The following is a 23,196-nucleotide window of genomic DNA, read 5'->3' on the forward strand; positions in this document are numbered from 1 at the left end:
TTGTTTCAAAACAACTTCTTTTCAACTGCATTTTAGGGTTAGTTGCTATGGTAACCTCCTGGTTTGCACACTCAATGGCACATTTTGACAGACAGCGATGAGGGTATGGTAAATTTGAGCGCCATGAGATGTGTGCTCTGTACAGTCTGACCACATTTCTGTGTTACTGAAATGAGAGCTAAAATCAATCTTCAGGGACTGAATAAAACGTCCTAAGCAGTGGTAATTAGGGGCCTCTGCATTCATCATGCTATTAGCTGTGGAATCTTGTTCTTGCAAGCCATAGGGCCAGTATAACCCAAAAGAATGCATAACAAGACGAAATGTGAAAATTGTACCAAACTTAAAATACGTTAGCTGAAAATGAGTAACTATATATTTACGAGTTAGTAATAGCTGATGTAGGACAAATGAAAAGTACACAACAGATGGTTCTGTTGTGACAGCAATAAACACAAAAGTTACGGGATGAATCACAACAGCATCCCACAAATGTGCTTTTGATAACCATAAAGCATATAATACATCATGTGTACTCAAGTATATTCAAAGGATAATATACAAAACTGTAAATTTTTGACAGATGAAAAGATATGCACCAATTACCAGCTTCTCTCATCATCAATGTAATGTGTGAGTTCCACTGTCCTCCTCAACAGAGGTTAACCAAATGGCTGCACTGTTGGATGGAGAAATTTGATAAACCGCAAATATGCACCAAAAACAAGTATCTCACATATTTCAGATTTAAAAAGTCCACAAAGTGATAATTTTGAAAAAAAATTGCACTCAAATTTCAACATTATAGTGTCTATTTCTTCCAACCACTTTTATCAAAACCATTACGTTTGAGGATGTAAACTGAAAGACTACTTGCCTCAAAGATAAAACCTTACTCAGGCTGCTTTGTATGTAGTCTATTCTAAATCTGATATGAAATTGGCTAGGTCAAAAATCTGGTAATTTAGGGAAGAAAAATCAGGTCTTTCTAGAATTAAGGAATATACATCTCTGACAACAAAGTTAGCTGGACACTTTATGTCATTTCTTATAAAACTTTATAAAAAGTTCAGCATGTACAAAAATCAGATGAAAGACCGCTGTTCACTTCAATGTCCATCTGTTGAAATCATTTATAGCTCTAAATGACAATGCATTTTGGATGATGAAATATGGCAATCTATGTGTGTCAAGTGACAAAAAGCTGAAGAGACATCACTGATCCCAATATGGCCAGAAAAGGCCGAGTACAATTGAAGTTAAAAATGCATTTTACCAGGTCGAACAATATTCCAACAAAATAAATCAAACTATTTTCCTGGGCAAGATTTAATGGTCTTTCATCTGATATGTACTACATGCTACGTGTGATGTATGCCTTTAATTTATTAGTTTAGGAAATGTTTCTGTTCATGAACTTATCCAGAATATGACTTTCTGTACATTAAAATTTATAATTAGTATTAGAGGGTACATCTACAAGAGTAAAAAGCATATAAAGAGCTGTTAATTTTAAGAGCTTTTCTGCTGAGAAACTAATACATGATTGATATAAATTTCTTGTGTTCTCTTAATTGAATAATGTCACAATGGACTGACCAATAACAGGATAGCGTTGTGGTCACTCAAGCGTAACACATTGTCGATCGAATCAGCTGATGGTGAGTGTGTGCCATAACAGTCCTGGGAAATCCCTGACCACTTGACCTGATCAACAATGCAAAAAACATTAGACAGCTACCCCCCATACAAAAGGCATAGTCTCATATGTCAACCGGGCGAGTGGAGGAATTGGCAAAGGCTCTGATTCATATCAATTAAGCGACCCTCTTTGGCACTCTGAGATCATCCCAATGGATGAACCATCTAATAGTTGTGAGAAAAAAACACACAAAAAAGAGACATTTGCTGAGCAGTTGGGAGTAACTAAAGACAGGGGCTAAAGGGTTAAATTAGTAAGCATCTCATCAGAGAGTTAAAGGAACTCTCATGACACTTCCCACGCTTCCATTTAATTAATGCCCGGTAACAAGACAGAGCCAGAGGCTGAAAATTTATAGCTCATAACAGCCCCATAGTCTTTTTTGCAATAATTAATAAAGTTTATCATAAAATATTTACTGTACTTGAACTGTACACTGAGCCATTCAGTGTTTTTAACTTTTCACATATAATCACTTCTGTGAACCCTTTACACACCTGTGCATAAAGGTGTAGTGAATTACACAACAAACCACTTTCTAATTGCATACGCACACGAGTCTGCTTGTTCGTAAACTCAAAATACCACCAGATTTTCTCAGTTTCAAAAAACAGTTTCAATGAACAGAGCCACTGGTTCGGAGAATATCCAAATTTTATTGTCTATTTTAGGGAAATTTGATTGCCATGATGGCACAGGTGTCAAATCACTATTGCTATGAGATACCTGCTGTGGATTATAATACCCAGTCAGTATGACAATGGCATACATGCAAGGAAAAAATATGATTCTGTACTACACCAGAATCTCACAGCAGCCTAAGGTTGAACTACTTTGAAGCCAGGGTGAGTGCTTTTACAACGAAATGGAACTGATCACATGATGTCTCCAACAGATGGTATTGTTTGATCGGATCGTGAATATATTGACAAATCTAGATTTCCTCCTAGCTTGTCTCGGAAGAGCACACGGGAAAACAAAATGATGATATAAAACTACTGAAAATAGAACTATATCTGACAAAGACATCTCCACTGGGGGAAAAAAAAATACCATATAAATAGGACACCAAATACAAAGCATTTAATTTTCTAAAAAGTGTTATCATCCATATGTACAGACACTTGTAGCCACTACTCAATGCTTTTTTCTACCGTAAAGTTTTCACATACCTTAAAGTTTCACATATGAGAGTATATTCCTCAGGACCCTAGAAATTCACTAACCCTCCTAAGAGCACCCAGCCAATAATAATGCTTTGAAGTAGTAAAAATTGCATATTTAATTTTTTTTTCTTCTTTTTTTTTTTAATCATGCAATTGCTTAACAAATTAGCTGAACCATATTAAACTAATAAGGCCATATTTTAAAGCTTTTGGAAGGCTGTCAATTAAGGATAAGAATCACTGACAAACCCTGGATAGAGGGGGGAATAGCAGTACTTCACTTACTGTCTGTCAATGAGCTATTCTAGCAGCTGAAGTGAACATGCAGGCTGTCACCCCTTGTGTGGCATAATGGGCCAGCTAGGGAAGACAGCAGGTTAGAAGATGCGTGCAGGCGTCTAAGGAGTTACATAGAGGATTTGCAGATAAAAACAGGAGAGCCTCTGATACGGCTGCAGATTTCAAAGTGTTATCTGAGGGTTGGATCGTGCTTGGATATTTGTGGGTGATTACAGCCTATGACAGTGTAGACTGGTTGCATATGTACCTTACAGGAAGCAGCTACGCTGGGACGAGTGGCATGGGAGTATATCCCCACCCCGCCACATACACACACACTCCAGCCCGAAGCCAACAAACCATAACACGCGCCTGCACTATTCATCTTAAACTGCAGCCGGACACCTCGCATTGATTGGATAGGCCCACAGCCACTGAAATAGTATACAGTGTGTAAGACTCTAAAATACTATCTACTACAGAGCGTAAACAGGACAGCTCTTGCTTGTGATCAGCTGGGTTTGCCTACAAGAACAATTGCTCTAGTATTACAGCATCAGTGGCAGCTGGCTTTGACAGGTGTTTGCTGAAAACCACAGTTATTAAAAGTTGAACTTACCTTTTTAAAGAGATGTCCACACAGCCAACAGTTTTTCAATAGGTAAGTATAATGCATAGAATTTAAATTTCTGAAGGCGTGATTTTTAGAGCATGGGATAATTATAAATGTGTGGTTTATATAGTAAGTGCGTCTACATTTTACTGGGACGATGTACATAAAGGTATCATATTTAAAGTAAATTAAACTTTAACCTGTTGACAATCAATTAAACATGTACTAAATACAGGTGTGTACATCAAACAAACACATGAAAGCAACCAACAAAAATGAGAGAGGACTATTTCAATCATTCTTATTGTGCTCGGGTGCATTTTTTTTCCCCTTCAAAACAGTTTGTCTATTGTTAAGAGTAAAAAGTCTCATATCCTCTATCACGAAATATACGACCTGATTGACCTCTAAACATACAATACAATCCTTACATAAGGCTTTGATCAAAAGCTGTGTACAGGTAGAGAAGCTAGAGCATTTACATGCTAAAGTCAATGCTTTAATTGTTGTTTCATTAGCACAAGGCTTTAAACTTTAAGCTTGATGGATCAAGTGAGGGGCAAAAAAAAATCTATTAGAATGAAAATGACAGGCTGAGGGTTGAGATGAGATTGGATGAGAGTCAAGATAAAACAGATATGTCTATACATATATTATCTGTTGAAGACACAAAAAAGGTATTCTAATGCTGGCACATGCAACATTACACTGCTTTATACTAGTACAACATACTATAACAATACTAAAACTCATTGTTATATGTGAAGTGCATGTAACTTTTTATATTAAACTCGATTAACCAAATTGGTCCACAAGTTCACACAACTATTATAACAAGTGGAAATGCTCTGCTTTAAAATGCCTCAAAATACAGGTAAATAGGTAGATAGTAAACAACAGAAAATTTAGAGGAATGAACTGTAACAATTCACAAAAGGTCTTGTACATGTCCCTATGGAGATGTATGAAACAAAAATGTATGAATAAAACATTAAATTAACACAATTAATATCCATTCCAAAAAAAAAATTTGACATCTTTGAGTGATACCTGTAAAATATATACCCAATTAACCCATTACAAGGTATTATTATTCTGGTTTATTGATAATCATACAGGCCTACTTCTACGACAGCAATGAAGGGCAATGGGATGAGACAATTCTCTGTCACAGCCCGTAGGTTATGTAAAATGTATTAATCATCTTACCTGGCTCACCTGTATGATGTTTATGCTAGTCGGTTCAGCAGGATGATGAGGCTGGTATTAAATTGCTTGGAGAAATGCAGACAAGTACTCATTTTAACAAGCCCTTGGAGCATTTGATGCCCTGGCTGATTTACCCCAAGGTTCAAACTTAACAACAGTTGTGACTCCATTAGTATAAAAATTGCAAATGGAAAATGTGCCAGACAGCATCTAATTGACATACCCAATAACCTCATCCACCACACAGGTATATCAATGTCATAATATATAAAAGCAGGTGTTTTAACCTGAATAAAATCTTTACAAGCTATAATGTAGGTGTAAGAACTTTGCACACAAAAATATATATTCTTGCTCTTTTTGCTAATCTTTTTGTAGCGAAAATATTACAGCTACAACAAACCAGCATATTCACTACCTAGACTACAGTTAAGATAGATTAACATTTAATTCAGATAATTATGTGATCAGTAAATGTAATTATATCTATCTTCATTGACAATGCCCTTGCACAGGTAATCACAAGCAAACTGCAAATGATATTCACACAGGTGCAATTTGATCATATTAAAACTTACCATTAATACATCGTATATATTTAAACAATAATAATCTCCACCGACACCCAAATAAATGAGGCACGATTATGTAACCCAGACAGATTAATCTGTACTTAATTCAATATTATATATATATATTACATTATTATAGTTGTACGTGCATGGTGTGCACAAAAATATTGTGTGTTATTAAAAAGTGCCAGTCTATACACACATGGCACACTTATTAATCATTACCTACATGTACATGCAGGGGTATTTCTACATCAGCGGATTATGTCACATGAGCAATATGGGTTATTTTTATTGCCTGCTCATGCTGACCTGGACAATGAATATTCATTAATGAAAAATTTAAAGACATGTGTTGTTGAGTGTAAATTGTGATCCATGATTTACTTGTCTGCTACAACACCACGGAACACAACAAATGCATATGGTAGATAATTGCATCACCCAGATTGTATTTTCTTCCAGCAAAATAAAAATTAGCTATGGTAGAATGGCAACTAAAGCTAAACTATGGGGACACATGGATGCAAAATTTCAGCGGAGTACAAAAACTACTGATCCAAAAATATTTACCTCAACATGGATTCTAATACAGATAAAAGGAGTGACATTCATGAATTTTATAATTTACAGGAGTACAGAGCATCACTGATGGTGTACCATTTATATAAACATGTATGCAAAATCTCAGCTCAATACAGGCAGAATTTCTTGAGATACCGCCATTAACATTTACCTTAACATTGATTCCAATGTACAAAATGCTAAGTTGTGAATTTTGTATTTTATTGTAATTCATATGAACGTAGCAGATGGAAGCCCTTATTGTGTATTACATGCATGCAAAATGTAAACTCTATATGTGCAGTTCTTTTTAAGATACCAGCTCTTAACACTTTAAATTTTACGTCTTTAGTACACAACAATTTCAGTATACTCTAAATAAAGCAAATGAGATATTACATGTAAGCTATGTTTAATCAATATCTCATGAGCAGGTATCAATAATGTGATGTCAGATATTTATTTATTTGATTGGTGTTTTACGCCGTACTCAATAATATTTCACTTATACGACGGCGGCCAGCATTATGGTGGGAGGAAACTGGGCAGAGCCCGGTGGAAACCCACGACCATCCCCAGGTTGCTGACAGACCTTCCCACATAGGGCTGGAGAAGAACTGCTAAATATAACATTTCCTATAGAATTTTTGGGTAATAGTGACACATTTAGTTTTCAATTTTTTCTTCATCACATTAATGTGCTCAACAAAGGATTAAAAGACATCTTATGCTTGTTATACAATTAGCTGAATGTTATAATTTGCTTGGCAAGGATCTGCTCATATAGATTTTCCCACATACTGGAATCAACCCACTGCACAGGTATAGCCAGTGCATGGTAATATGTGTATGAATACTGAATCACGGACATCATGCAATGAGAGATATTGCAAGGCAAATATATGTCAATGCCATTCGTGTAAATAGGTACTTTCAGTTGTTTCCAGTACCATACAGCACACCCTTTATTTTTCTGAAAATGGCACAAATGATTCCAGTCAGCGGGCACAAAATCTAATCTAATTTTCACAAAGCCATGTCAAGCATACCTTTCTGTATGAATTCAGCGATAATGCAAAGTTCGCGTGAACCAGAGTAGATGTTATTGTTTTGGCAGACTCCCCGCTGTTAATGTTACCTGAAGAGGCCATTATTCCCAATCAATAGCTTCACACTGTGTCATCCAGTGCTCAGGTATCGAACATCCCAGCCAGGAATGTAAACACAGCGCACAACACAGGGTGTGTACAAAACAGGCCTTACCTGTAAATGGTATATCTATGATGCATGCAGCTACACATATATTTCTCCCATGAGACCTGACATATATTTTCTGTGTTAGTAGACCAGTCAATATTGCATGCAAATGCATACGTTTAGATCAGTCATTTATGTTTGCAGTAAGCAAACAAGAATACAAAATACATGTTCCTTACAAGTACGATGAGACCACAAGTACATGTATACATACTAAACATTAATGAACACAAGTTATACAGTATACTGTAATATTTGATAATAACCTATTCTCTTTTAATTATAAAACATCAATCTTTGACAGCTGGACTTTATATCAAATATGCCCAAAACTGTAGCTGTGCAAATAAGCATAAATGTACTGCTGCAAATTCTCGTCATCAGGATATAAGTCATATACATATACATTAAACAGGGACGTGATATTCTATAAATGACAAATGCACAGGTATCATTTTTTCTGTACAGAATTGAAAATTGTATCCTTACATCCCAATAAAATTATTGAATACCTGTTTTTAACAAAAAATTTAGATTTTACATGGAGTACATTTTTGGGTCAAGCTTTTTAGTGCTGATTTAATTATGTGCAAAATATTTACAAAATCACTTTGTATGCAGCTTTTATATGGAATGCATGTTTATACTCTTAAGCCTACAGATTACATCATGCTACAGATGTCACCTCTAATCTACACATATGTATCTAAAGGTTTAAGTCAACATTACATCCATGAAGCACCACATCTAGCCGTGTTTGAGTTTCCACCTCAGTGCTCAGCTACCCTCGGTACAGCTGACTGCAGTTGGCCATGTTTCAAGCTTTGGCAATGTACTAATTACATAAGAAACACAGCAATATCATTATCTGTATTACTAGCATTACTGTATTACACCCTAAATTTAGCGTTTTTCGTTTCACACATTTTGTGTGATTCTGATTTATTCATCCACCTTATTGGGTGATGTAAGCCAGTTTAGTACCAGAAAAACTTAAGGGTTGGCATCAAAAGTATCTTTTTAAGGTCTTCATGCCGTTTTATTTTTACCCACTAAAGTTTAGGTGAAATACTGTATTTTGGAATTAAACAGATTTATACAATTAATCCACTGAGTTTTATAATTCACTGCATTTTATATTTATTAAAAGTAAAGATTCAAAAGAAATATGAAAACTTTAAAACAGTCACCAATAAATTTTCAAACTGCTCAGGTAAACAAGATATACGTTGAATATTTCAACCTGACACACCATTTATATCAAAAAGTAAATAAAACAGAAGTACTACATGTCCTTAAACAATCTACAAACTCCTAAGCATTAATGATGCCTTCATAAACACTTACATGTAAAAACATGTAGATATACATGTACACCATACTTTCTACAACTGTAGATGAACTTTAAGCATCTATGAACTTCATAATTGACACAACAAGTATTAAATTTCACTTCTACACAGAACACATGCTATTACATAAAGGCATATGTGTTTAGGAGAGTGTCTAAGAGAAAGATTTGTAAAGCTTAACTGTTGTGCATATGTATACTTAATTAACTCAGGTATTCGCTTTAACACTCATACTCCATGTCTCTTGTTACCACAGGAAATAGACCGCTCGAAGTCGCTTGTCCAACACTTGTCTATAATTATAGTTTCTCTGTCATTGTCCAGCCACCAGTCAGTCAATAACAGCCATTGGAGAGACAGGCGCCTTTGGTAGGATGACTTTTATTGCCTGGATGGAACTGGTGTTGCAGAACTATGCGCGTGTCAACTTTGATGTATTTTGAATCTATTTAAAAAATACGACCTTGTGTTTTTACACTGCTAGCCACTGCGTCAGTGATGTCCACCACAATAAACCCCATCGAACTAATTCAATGGCCAGCATTTAGTTCAGTCCACTCCACTTTTAGCATCAATAGACCTTCTGATGCAGAAAGATTTCATACTACCACTCTGCTACAAAGAGGTTGTAAACCTGGCAGCTAGGGTATGTTTCAGCAAAGTTGTGCTTGTAATGAAACCTCAAACGCTCTACAGAAATCACAGAATTACAGCTTACTGGGTAATAAGACGCAGCCGTTTCCCTCATCAGGGCACCAGAAATATTCACACGCAGGTCTAAGTTGATTTTTTATTGAGGGATTAAAACGACAGCAACTGATTTGAAATCCTTGACGCACATGTAGCTGCATAAGTCTAACGGTTTAAAGACCTTATATATCGATGGTGATAGCTTTGATCACAAGCGTAAATTATCTGTGAAAAAACACAATTTTGAGACTTAGTTTTCATCAAAGGAAAAAAAATGTTTTATGAATGTATAATGTACTAATTTTATGCAATCCTTTGAAAATGTTTCATCATTCACGCACCAGTGTGAGTTGGGTCAAAACAGAGGATTCTAGGTTTGATAAAGCCTAAGTTGAAAGCAACATATTGCTTATCATGCAAGTATGCAGGGCAATTCAAATGAATTGGATTATTTCCCTCACTATATTCTATTTTAATTACTGGTGCATTATATTTACATTAAGAGAAATTAAACGTGTGAAAAAATGAATGACAATGGCTTCAGTTCACTAGCTTCAGTGCAATTTCAGCAATATCATGATGAGGCATAAATTATTCTATCCTTCATTTTCTTAATTTAAACACACATTTTCCTCCCTTTCTATTCTTTTGCTTTTAATTATTTTGATATGGAACATGACCTCAGACTCCATCCCTCAAAACAGTTATACCAGGCCAGTTTTCCCATATGCTGTCTGTGGCCACTACAGAAACACCAGAAGAGCTGAATGACTTTTATACCCGTGTTTTCTTGGTATTTCATCTGGGTATTGTCCGCAGTTTAATAATACAAGATTCATGTGTCAAACTGAGCCATATGTAAAGCTTTATTTTCAAAATAAAAAAATTAAGAAAAAAAAACAAAAGGCAATTTTTCATTAACGTAACACAACTTCTTCCCAGAATACCCCACTGCAACCAATGAATCAAAATCAATTGCAGATGGAGAAAAAAAAAATCACTGGATAAATGACTTAAAACAGAATAAGACTTGGAGCATTAATCAAGGAATTTCCATATCACATGTCATGCTTTGCTATGAAAACTTTTGAGTTACTGTTTTGCCAGGAATAGAAAACTAGTTAAGCATTTGTGGGAAAGTGCTATATGTAATAAATGAGAGGTCATTTACTACTACTCTTCTTGCTCTATTCTACTGTTTCAAAATTCTAAAATTTATGACATGCTGCCACTATCTTATATTATGCATCTGTTATCTAAATGTTATACTACAAAATCACAAATTCATCTCAAAATCTCTTTTTAATGATCACTTTTAATGATGCTGTGGATAGTTACAGAGAATTGTTCCATACTACTATGCTAATGCACAACACATGAAACACTGTAAATGACCCCATATGTCTAGAACCGGTTCACAAGCTGGTTCCACTATGGCTGAAACCTTGATGCGCTTTGCAACAGTCGGTCAGTACATCTGCTGGGCACACAGCATAACCTTTGAACTTCCATCAGAAGTAATACCCCAGGAGATTTTCTCTGACAAGAGGCAGATTCTTGGTGCATACTTATAAGTCGCCAGAAAATGGCTTGTGAAGCATTCCACCTGTGCACCACACCTGGTCTGCAAATATCATGCACCCATGTTCTAAATTTACTGATCATTCAAGTTTAAAAGCAAAACTAACTACAAATAACTTAAAATAATTAAATAAATTTACATGTTCTCATTAACAGGCATTCTGTATCAATTTAATCACTTGATATTAAGTGCAAGTACATTGTTGTAGTTGTAATCTATAAGTTTTTGTAAGACAAGTTAGCGAAATGATACCAAGAATAACAGTAAAATGATACCATTTATATTGGTTATGCTTAGCAACGTTTAGATCCATTACTTGAAGTCTAGCTAGCAACATGATCAAGCCATTCATCGCACTGAACATTGAGTAACACAATATGTAATTATGAAGTCAAAGAATCCAATAGGAAGGAAGCAGCAGTTCATGGTTAAAACCATTATGGAAAATTTTGACCTTTAGTAAAGAGTTCAGAATGAAATTGCCTATTAAAGATGATCTGACTGATAGTAGTGTTTAGCTGGGCCTATGATACCCTGGTCATCTAGCTGTCCAGTTTGACATGATTTATATACTGGTCAGGGTTGCTTGGATACAAATACAAGCAAATATCAAATGTATGCTAGGCTGGTCAATGCGGTCTTTCTTCCCATATCACTGTACCTCCAAGATATGGAAATACTGTTATCAGTACTCATACACTGGTCTTGTACATGTTCTTGGAATGCACTTTTCTTACAGGCCATTTTCTCAAGGCAGCGACAGATTCTGCTCCAGACGAACTTAATGCATTGTCCCAAAGCGAATATATGCGTATCTGGAAAGGACAGAATCAATCCTACTTGCTTCCCCAAACCAATTCCTCAGTTGGCTTCTGGCTTCTGTAGTGTGCCCTTGGAATTGGATCCGGACTTAATACCCAGAAACTAATGCATTGTTATATCCCCCGGGACATCAAACATGCATCGTACTATACCCAGCATTAACCACAGGCATTCTTCCAGACACATTGAAATCATTATCTGGAATTGTAAACACTGTTTTTTTTTTTAAATAAACATGATAGTATTGCCCATATTCTTACTAAGCTAATTCATTAGTTCCCAATTATTTCTTTCTGTTGTAATATGACTGTCATCCAGTTTGTTGGTGAAGGAATTAGAACCCTGTCTTAGCTTACAAACCTTCCAATCACAAAGATGTTAAAAGCTTACAGTTACCAGGATTTGGCAGAGAAACATGCTCTTGAATGTCTTGGACTTGGAATGTAGACCACCGAGTCATTGTAATCATGACTACTCTTATGAATAGTATATTGTAGGACATTCATAAATGAAATTCATTCCTATAAACAACTCAAATACATGATACAGTACAATTTGAATGTATCAATTAAGACAAATCTGTAGAACCTTTGAAAGTAATGCATGTACTTTGTGTTGATCAATCATAGTAATGTTTTTTTTGAAAAATATAATGATATTCTCATATATTTTTGTGTATTTCCAAGATACATAGTGCTTATTTTAAAGACACAGATGATACTACTTAACAGTTTGGCAGTTTATCCTTTAAAAGTTACTAAACTTACATTCCAACACACATTTCACAAATATAATGATTTAAAATAAATAGCAAATGCTTTAAGCAAAGTTTTAATAAGATTACAGTCACACCTATCACTGAATGCACAAGACTCACTGGAGGCATTAACTTCAACAAAATTATAAATACCTTGAACTTTACTTTAAAAAAATCACGATCAAGGACTGCTTAAGAACAAGTACATGTTCTGTACTTGCGCATTTCAATTCACAGAAATAAAAGGGACGGGAATGGAAAATCAATTAAGTGGCTGTAAAACTGTAGCCCTGGTGTACTTAAGAAATAGCTCCATGGGTTAGGTAATTGGACAGGAATTACATAGTCACATCTGCTTATTGTAAGGGTGTGTGAACGATCCACACACTTTTATGTACATGTACTTGTACCTCATACCTGTAGTTTCTGCGCTATGGTGGTAGGAGTGTTGGGACTCAGGAGAGGAACATAAGCCAAATATCAGCCCTGTGTGAAGCCAGAGCTATTAGAGTTTACCTTCAGCATTATACTCAGGTGTCTTAATGTGATCCAATATGCATTTATTAAGAATCCTTATTTAGCAAACGTGAGCATTTTACTGCATCTTCCCTTGCCTCTCAAGAGCATGGTAGGAGCTGATATTCGGTGGTTAAATAAAGCAATGTTCACAGAAACGCAAGAGAATAGCTAAGAATGTGATGAAATTTATTTACTTTTTTCACTTTTTTGTTTAATGCTCTAATCCAAAATTTGTAACTTCTACAATGCCGACTAGACTGAAGTTCAGACCCTGTGAAAAACCACCTCAATACAAAATGCCAGGTGCATTGAACCTCACGCAAACATATAAGGCCAAACATTAACTGCCTAAACATTTACATGTAATAAAGGTGTCAGCAATCTGGTCTAAAATCTGACAGTGATGGCAGATTTGTCAGAACTCAAGGTCACATTACATGAACCAAATGTCAAAGTTTCTGGGTCAAAATGAATCCATAATTTTCAATCTCTTGAAGTAACTCAACAACATGTCATATGAAGGGACTGCCAGTGTCTTACTCCATGCATTATAGAACTTTTTTAAAAGCATAACCAAGGTATTTAAAAAAGATTAAGAATAACCTCAAAGTCATTATTCGAAACTGGAAAATAAACACTTCAAGAATTGTGATTGTTAGTAAACAACCCGATATTTTGCTTGCCATTTTGTTCACTGAATATAAATTTGTGCTTAGTGGTGGAGAAATTTAGCAGAATTTCAGATTGGGATGGACCAGTGGAAAATGCACAGGAATGCAATAATATAGCTGTGAACATGAATGAAATACAGCATCGTAGCAACGTTACATTTGGTAACAAGGTTTATATACTTGTTGAACGGGGAAATGTCTGTTGCACAGTGGTAGATGGAGATATGAGAGTTTTACAGTTGATAAATGAAGGGAGAGTGTTGAGGAGGGTGGCTTGGGGAACAGAACAGATGGTACTGTCGTTAACCCTCCTAGAAACAGGTTAATCTCAAAGCAGGCCTACCAACATGGGCCGCTAAAACCGATAGCACTGAGAGTATGCATCATACCAGGTAAACACACTAACTTTCCCACGAGTACCAATTATCCTTCAACTAAAGACACAGGTAACCAAGGTAAATACACTGTGGTACATGTATCGGCCAAACCTGTTACCAGTTCTGCAGATAATTTGTATTATACATGTACACCATCAAATGAAACTGGAATAGGTTAATGATGTCATTGTATACCACTTTACCTGTAGGCCTACTGTTATCCAATGATAAGAGCATCTCTAATACAAAGTAATTTGCCAGCTAGCTAGGTAATGGCAGCTATCGTTTCCAGCATTATAGACTATAAACTGCACAGATTTCTTAGTTTTACCTATACTGGTATAAACAAAAGCGACTGTAATCAAACCTTTTTAGAATGACATTAAATGTTTTCCAAAATCATATATTCAGATAAAGACAATTGCAACATGATTTCTTACAAAATGGAAATCAAATGGTTAACTTTTGCCAAACTGTACCAAAATAGCCAGACATTCATGTTAGCATTTATCACAAATTCTCTTAAACCTGGATGAGTTCTATAATATTCATCTCCTGCATGTAACCTGACAGCCCTTAAAAGGTGTCATTCAGTTAAAAAATTTTCCAGTTCAGGAATAGCTCTAATTTTACCTTCTTGCAGAACAGGGACTTCATTAATGTGTGCTAAAGTTTAGAGTAAAAAAGGAAATGAGTCGAAGACAGCTGTCAGCTGACATGTTCAGTGTGTGCTCTATCAATCAGTTACAAGCACAGTGGTTTTCTACCCAGCAAAAGAGAACAGGAAATTAATCTTCATACTATTTTTCCTTAGCTGCAAAGATAACTAACCCAACTTGAAAACAAACAAAATCTCCTGAGCACACGTAATTCTGACTGTGCCAGGTAATAACCTTGTTTTTGTTTGTTAATTTTTAAAGCTTCCATAATATTGTAAGAGTGATGCATTATCATGGCCTACATGTAAAATGTGCCAAAATATATTAGCTACGATGTATTGGCAAGGTTTAACCTCCTGGCTCCTACGCTAGAAAAGATGTTAGCTGAAGCTCTCAAATACAATACCTGGTTACACAGGCCCAGCTACATGTATTACAGCCTTCTATTTAGCCACGGTTTGAAGTCAGGGTGTCTCATTTCCAAATTTCTCTCATTTTCCCATCTGTTCCATGTTATTTTGTCAAAACAGGGTGTGCCACAGACACTATAATTAAAAGTCACACCCCTGGCTGAAATTATGATTACACCAAAGTTCTGCTGAATGAATTTCACAAAAAACTAATATATGTGAACACTACATGTACAATATATGTTTCTTTGCAAGTACTATCTTAACCCACTGCACCCTTTAAGCACTCTTACAGCCATTAATACTTTGAAGGCAACAAGTCTGAACAAGGTTATCTTTCTCCATCAGCAACCTTGTCGCCATGAAGGAAGCTCACTAGTTTTCATTCACATTTCCATGTAGGCTATCTATGTGTTCTCACGCACCGTTCCGTTCTGCTTAAACCCTTGGCTTATCTGGACCAAATAGCTCACTGATGCTGTCTAGGAAATTATTGTGCAATTATGTGAGGTCTTGTAAATCATTTAGTGCCAGGGAGATTTAACACTAGCTTATAGGTCTCTTCAGCTGCTTAAGCAATACTTGATTTTGGTGCACTTTTATACAGCTCTACTTGTATACTTTGGCTTGGTTGTATCTCAACAAATGTGGTTTTTATGTGTACATCTCACTTCAAGGATCAGTGTCTTCCTAAAACCCCAACTGGTTCACAACAAGTTTTCTAACATCAATATAGAGGAAATGGTAAAACCATTGATACAGTTTTCAAGTGATTCTTAACTTACATAAAGCAGCTAGATATTTATGAAAAAATCTTCACTGTTATTGATATTTATACATTAAAATCTAACAGTAGAGCATGGCAATGAAGATCTTCCGCAGAAATGCCCTAGTAGCAATACCGGTAATGATTCTACTGGAGTTCTTAGTGGCCTTGGTCTCTGGGAGGTGGAGGATGCATGTTGAGGGGCATGCAGACACAGCCCGAGGAGGTATTAAGCCAATAGAGTGCCAGGTACATGCACATGTAGATGCCACTATGTCGGTATACCGTGCATACTCTAGGATAGGTTTCAACAAGCGGCTCATTTCTGTTCCTGTGTAACGAAGATAAGGTGCAGACTGATCAGTTATCATATGCTGAAGAACAGGTGTGCTGGTTTTCAACGCATTAAGGCGGCAGGCAGATGAATGAGTCCACAGACTCTGGGACAAAAAGAATGCTTAAAAACACGACTTCTCTCAGCTAAGTATGATAGCTTTTTTTCATCATTTTCTCAGATGTTCAGAATTCCTTATTTTGGCATGTAAGTACACAAACAAATGTATTTAACCCAGTAAATCATACCTGTACATTCACTACTCGCATGCACACACACTACATTGTACTTGTATCAACTGATACCTCGAACTACATCAAATGATCAATTCTGTATTTATTTCTTTATTTGATAGGTGTTTTACACCACACTCAGGAATATTTCACTTATATGACGGCCGTCAGCATTATGGTAGGAGGAAAACCAGGCAGAGCCTGGAGGAAACCCACGACCATTCGCACGTTGCTGGAAGACACTTCTCACATATGGCCGGAGAATTTTGTAAATATTCACACATCAGTACACGGTAAGTTTTCCTATTTGCTTCAAAATGTCCATTTTCGCCTCTGGTTAAGACATGTCTGAGCCATGAGTCTTCATAGATGTAAGATCTAACTTCAATGGATATACATGTATGTCATAATATGACTGTATATGTTAACCAATACAACTTTTACTAGCACTTAATGTATACACCTTAAATTTGCCAGATTAAAAAACTATGTTTCACGTTCCTCAAAAGCACCTTCACAGAAAATACAGTCGACTAACCTCCTGACAGCAAGTCTGAGCAAACACTATAAGTCTATGAGATTAACTGCATGGCTACAGTAACCAAATCCCATGCCAAAAACAGAGGAGTCAAACTCTCTTCAAAATAATATATTTACAATATTGGCAAACTAAATCATTACCATTGTGTTTATACTCATTCCATGCACTTCAAATTCTCATCATACGTCCAACTCAGGTTAGACAAGAACTGGCACTGTGCCCAGGGAATTTGCCCTCCCCATGGCGTTGTGTAACGTTGTCTTCATTATCAGCATCTTTCAGGTGGGAAACAATGATGCCTCCCTACCTCACAAGCTGCCCTGTAATGTACTTCCTGCACTTATACTAAACATTTCTGACAGTATGTTGGATTACTGAACCTTAGGTGGCTAAATGTAATGTAATTATATGGCATCTTGTTTCTGTTGAACACATCCCAGACTCCAAATTTGGTCTCAAGCTAATTGCTGAATTTCATGTCTAAACCATTGAACAGAATTTTCCATGCAGAAATATAACAAAACATCTGAGGATTTGCAGACTCACTTACAGGAGGCCAAAAGAGACAAGACATTTGCTTTGTTCAAAGTTATTGTCTGTCAAAAAAGGGACCAAAAAGAAAAAAAAAAACAGTAGGGAGATAAACAATGAATTTATCAGTCTCATCACAGTTATGGTCTTCATTCATTTCCAAAGCAAAGTGCAAAGTTCAATGAAGTTACATAAAGATAAGAGCAGAAATAAACTTTTAAGTTGATAGTATCTAAATACCAGTTTTCCTGCCATTGCCAGTGTCTCACCTTTAACATATAACATCTATTTTGAGAAAGACCAAACAATGCGGCAAGAAAAGAAAGAAAGATCAGGTAAAAAGGCTTTTACGTAAGTGTGCTTCCTTTACGTCAACAGAGACGTATATGTACATGTATTATATAACGACTAGAGATCTGACAATGTATTCTCCCAAGGTGTAGTTGCCAAATGGGCCAGTCAATGAGCAGACAAACAATACATCTACACAAAATGCATAATGAATACTGAAGACACTAATTAGAATCTTATATCCCATTTACTTATTAAGTCTAGCATTTTCATACTCTGATGAGTCATTCGTATGTATCATTGCTTGTCTGTTGAATAACGTTGAATAGGGCTTTTTAAGTGGTAAGGGCATGTAGCGAACAAACAAACAAGGTATTAAATGTTGGTGTTGAGGCATTTTGAGTTTCATATATGCAAGCCTGAAGGGCAAGCTCCGTTTAATTTAACAAATTTGGCCCCAATATTACTTTGAGGTGGTAGTCCTATTTTTCTGCTGAATATGGAATAAGAGAAGGTGAACATTTTAAACTTTTAAACATAAAAAAAAAATGCAAAATTTTTCATGTTACTTTATGCAGTAGATGTGAAACTAGCATTAACTTTGATTATAAAACGCACCACTGGAGAGAAGTGCATCATGACATTCATATGTGTGAGCTCCCTAGTACAAACCTGACGATACCCTGTAAATGATACTGGTAACCCTGTACACATGCACTATTGTACTTTGAACTTTTCACAGCAGTGAGGTTTCATCGTGTATAACAACCATAAAGGTAAATGTAGGTTTCAGGTAGTTTGCATTGGTTGACCATTCTGCTGAACTGAATGTTGTAGGACACATAAAATTCACTTTCACTTTTCCTTTGCTATCATATCTACATGTATCATCTTCAAAATGGTTTATAAACTAGTAAATATGCGACCAAATATAACTACCACTGGTTGTTATTAAAGACTGGAGCATTCCTGAACATATACATCTACATCTGCAACCAATCTAGCATGAAGCTTTATTAAGTGCCTGAAGTAAACATAATGACTGTATCTTGATTGATAACAAAATCTACTATCCTTTCTTTCACAAAACATTCTTCTTCTTAAAAAAAAGAAAATTTATTTTCTCCGAGATGAAAATTAGTTCCCTCATAAAAAGAAAATTTTCATTTACATCAGGCAATACATTTAAGGCATACATTATCTTCAAAAGTTTTATTAAATTTACAGACTTATCACATTTACATATAGGAAGCATTCATTTTCAGTTTACAACATAACTAAATGGAGTAAAGTTTGTAAATGAAAGGCATGCCAAGTAGTAAACATGCCAAAATTATAGTAATTAGGTACTACTATACCCTGCTGTGATATCTTAAAGCATGATTTTTTTCCCTCTGTATATGAAAGCACACATGTCTTCCAGCCATCATTTAACTCTCTGATCCAGCAAATTACCCAGATATGCTCCACAGCAGGTATCTTCTCTGTCAAAATGCACACTAAAACCTGGGAAGAGATGCTAAGATAACAGAAAGAGATCATATGATACTCCTTTGTGTTTAAACACCTGATAACACACTGTTAACAACAGGTGGTGCTGTTTACAAAAAGGAGGAGGCTGGTCAGTGGTAATGGCTATTTTGACCAAATAGCTGCCACTACAGATTCAGTTTCATTCTAACAATTATACCTCTACTATATTTTACATGCTCCAAGACCATATGACAAAGATGATGTATGCCTCTTTTTTGGAATTGCTCTCTCCATCTTGAAAAAAAGCACTTGTGTGTATTTAAGTCTAGAGTTTCAATAAGGAGAATATGACTTGAGAAGTTTTTGAAGACTACACTATTTGTTGCTACAATGTTAAGTCTTATACATTTAACCTTATTTTTATTTGTTTACTTGGAAGAAACTAGAGTGCCCATTGTAAACCACTAACCACTGCAAAGCAACACCATGATCCATGTTTTATGAAATAACTGGTGCTGGATGGAGGGTAGGTGTTTAAATGAATCACACATGGGAAGGTCTGTCAGCAATCAGATAAACGTAGACTGCAATATATTCTTTCCGTTCTAAAGTAAAAGTAGACCTTGGCAATCCAATGGATAATGATTGCCAAAATAAAGTCAAGGAGCATACTCTGCCCAACACGACAATAGCTTTATCAATATCTGTATATTAATACCTGAATAAAACCAACCACTCATTATCGAAGACCCAACTTTTACATCAAAGACCTTGTACTATTTATAGCCTGGTGTTTTATTTATTGCATGCCTACGTTATCTGATAAAAGACATGGCCAAGAGGATAAATTACTTAACTTCACCTTAATTAGCACATTGATACAGATTGAACAACTGATTATGGCTGCTCTTTATGCATAATAATATCTAAGTTACACATATAGACACCTATAAGACACACTAATACAGCCTAGCAAGGCTACAAAAGCCTCGCTATTGAGATCAAGCCAGCCTAGTTTCTGCCAGGTCGATAGCTTACTCCAGCTTACCTGGCCATACACAACACCTCTATTAAAAGCCCTTTGAAACCAGACATGTGAATTGCACCTGAGCCAGGTAACAGCTGGTTATGAGGACGACCCACAGAATGCCTTGAAATTTTCACCAGACAATCAGTATCTATTTAAATTGTCTTTAGTTCACAGATTACAGCGATATCTTCCTCCTCGGCCATACATGAGAAGGTCTGCCAGCAACCTGCAGATGGCCATGGTTTCACCATAATGCTGGCCACTGTCATATAAGTGAAATATTCTTGAGTGCAGCATAAAACACCAATCAAATAAATAAATAAATACAGCGATATCTTCAGAACATATAAGCTAAAGCCATATTTTCAAGGATACCCACTACTCAACATAATCTTTATATATTATTACTTTTTAATTTGTCTTCTAATGACAGTAGACAGAACATATTGTGAAGAAACATATAAATTTCTCTTTGTGATATGATTTTGAAATGGTGATGCACAGAAAAGTGTACCACAATTTCCACATCTTTAAATAAATTTGAAAAAAAAAATTTATGCCAAAGAGAACAAAGAAATAATTTTATTATGTGCATAAATGCTCCACGTTCAGAATAGCAAAAAAAATTCTGTCTGAAAGCTATTCACTTACACATTCATCACATAAGAACACTTATTGTTTCAGTAAATCACTGCTAAATGTAACTGACAGACTGCCTCTGCTTTATCAAAGGGAGATTATAACCACGGGCAAGTCATTACAGAAATCGTTCAAGTGTTTTAGACGAGACAGAGGCTGTAAAAAGCAATGTACCTGTAGGACAGGTAAATTCAGATTAGACAGGAAATAAGTTAACCAGAATATAGACCCACGTTGTACACAGACATTACAGCCAATCACAGTGACCTGAATTAAATGCGACCCTGTCTCAAGGGGATAATCAGCTGATGCAAGTGTGCAGATGTCACATACATCCACAATGTTATATAATACATAAACAACTACCTGAAACATTTAGATACAAAACAAATCTTAATTTGTGACTCAATGAGGTGGATGGGCTGAAGAAAAGAGGTAGAGTCAGGTGTTAAAGAAAAGTGTGCTTCTAGGACAAATAATTTTCTTGAAACTTTTCAGTTGAAGTGTTCAAAATAATTAAGCAACATTATATACACTAACAGCATTTGTGATTTTGAATGTTAAAGAACAATAGAAACTATGAGTTCCTGGGGTTCATTTCAATTCAGAATTCATTCTCCTGTATATACACACACAAACATATTTCACCTTTTCTTTCATTACTACTTCACTCTAATAGGCAGAGTGACCATTACAGTAGGTCTTACATTTACAGTACAGTTTCCAACTTTCAATAAATTTCACATGAAATTTTTCGGTCTAAATATTCACCTTATTTTTTACCTTGTGACAATACTATCAAGTTATGACATTTCACACCATTTTATTCTAAAAATGTCCCAGGTCAAAAGCACAAATGAGTCAGTTTATTAGCTTTAGATTTATAGCTTCTTTAATCAAGACAGATCTTTCTATGATAGCAGCCAAGTGCAGAAAAAAAGATGTCATTTCAAAACTTAATACGTGTTTTATGTGATACTGCTGAAAATTTTTGAATTGCCCATTTTGGCATAAAATGCTGTGAATCATACATGTAGCCAGAATTGCAACACATACATGTATGTAGACACATTTACTTACTTTATTAGCCTGTATATTATGGGTGGGAGAAACCAAAGTGTCATTTGGCTAAGGTGTACTGGCAAACTTTTCCATGGGAGACATACATGTATGACTTACTCATCATGTAACTTTGTGCACGTTTATCTGAAAGAGAACCATCCGAAGTTTACTGCCACCAAAGCCTCAGCTGACAAAGCAAAAACTTCCTGTCAAACGATACTGAACCAGCATCTCATGTGATCAAGTGGCAGGTTTTTCCCAGCTCACATCATGATGACGTTACATTAAACACAGTATGACAATACAACAGAAACTGCGACTCTACTACAATCCATTTTTGATGTAACAATTACTCAATGTCCTGCTTTACACTGGTGCCACCTCAGGGGATTGAAAAATATGCCCCTTTCCCAATGTGTACAATTATTAGGGTCTGCAATATCAATACCAGTGTTTCTCAACTTAACCACCATATAAACAAGATTACAGAAATCAGAACATTTGTCTAACCCATCCTTTTACTTTAAATTTGGAGATATCTTTACATATACATATAAAAAAATCTGATTCACATATCAAATTTGTATAGGAAGTTGCACCCAACTCAACATAGTATGTGAGAACCAATTAAACTGGTTAAATTTCTTTCTATTTGCCGACTGTTTGTGGGGTTAAAATCTAGATCATAAATGAGGACCATTATCCATGGTAGTCATGGAAACCAACCCAGCAATAAAATATGTGAAGTATTATCAGACTGGGTTGAGAAATGCAGAAATCACTACAAATACTAAAACCTTAATGGTGTAACAGGAACATGATTGTGAAGCGTTAGTCCATCATTACAGCTCTCTGAATAAAAAAAAGAGAAGACAACAATGATTTCTTTGCATTGGGATATTAAAGTGTGACGAGGAACCACAGCCTGGCACCTATGAGATGTATTCATAGCTTAGCAAGTGATTACAAGGTTGGCTCTATGAGGTGTCTATGCGGTATACAAGCAGGATTCTAACAACAGCTCGGGTGATCTCTGATAAGCAGAGCACACATTCTGTGACACGTTTTCTTGACATTAAATCAGAGAAATCTCCA

General features: G+C 35.8%; 2 protein-coding genes across 2 annotated transcripts in view; one reads left to right on the forward strand and one right to left on the reverse strand.

The window, feature by feature from the left end:
- LOC135471702 (mitochondrial inner membrane protease subunit 2-like) overlaps positions 1–23,196 on the reverse strand; it is a 68,090-nt gene that overhangs the window by 23,387 nt on the left and 21,507 nt on the right. The window lies entirely within an intron of this gene.
- Positions 3,303–23,196, forward strand: part of LOC135471701 (leucine-rich repeat neuronal protein 1-like) — a 28,184-nt gene continuing 8,290 nt past the window's right edge. Inside the window, exon 1 of the mRNA XM_064751020.1 lies at positions 3,303–3,808. The gene's annotated coding sequence lies outside the window, so the exon portion shown is untranslated. The remainder of the gene's footprint in view (positions 3,809–23,196) is intronic.

The sequence above is a fragment of the Liolophura sinensis genome, chromosome 7, assembly GCF_032854445.1.
Source record: "Liolophura sinensis isolate JHLJ2023 chromosome 7, CUHK_Ljap_v2, whole genome shotgun sequence".
Lineage (NCBI taxonomy): Eukaryota > Metazoa > Mollusca > Polyplacophora > Chitonida > Chitonidae > Liolophura > Liolophura sinensis.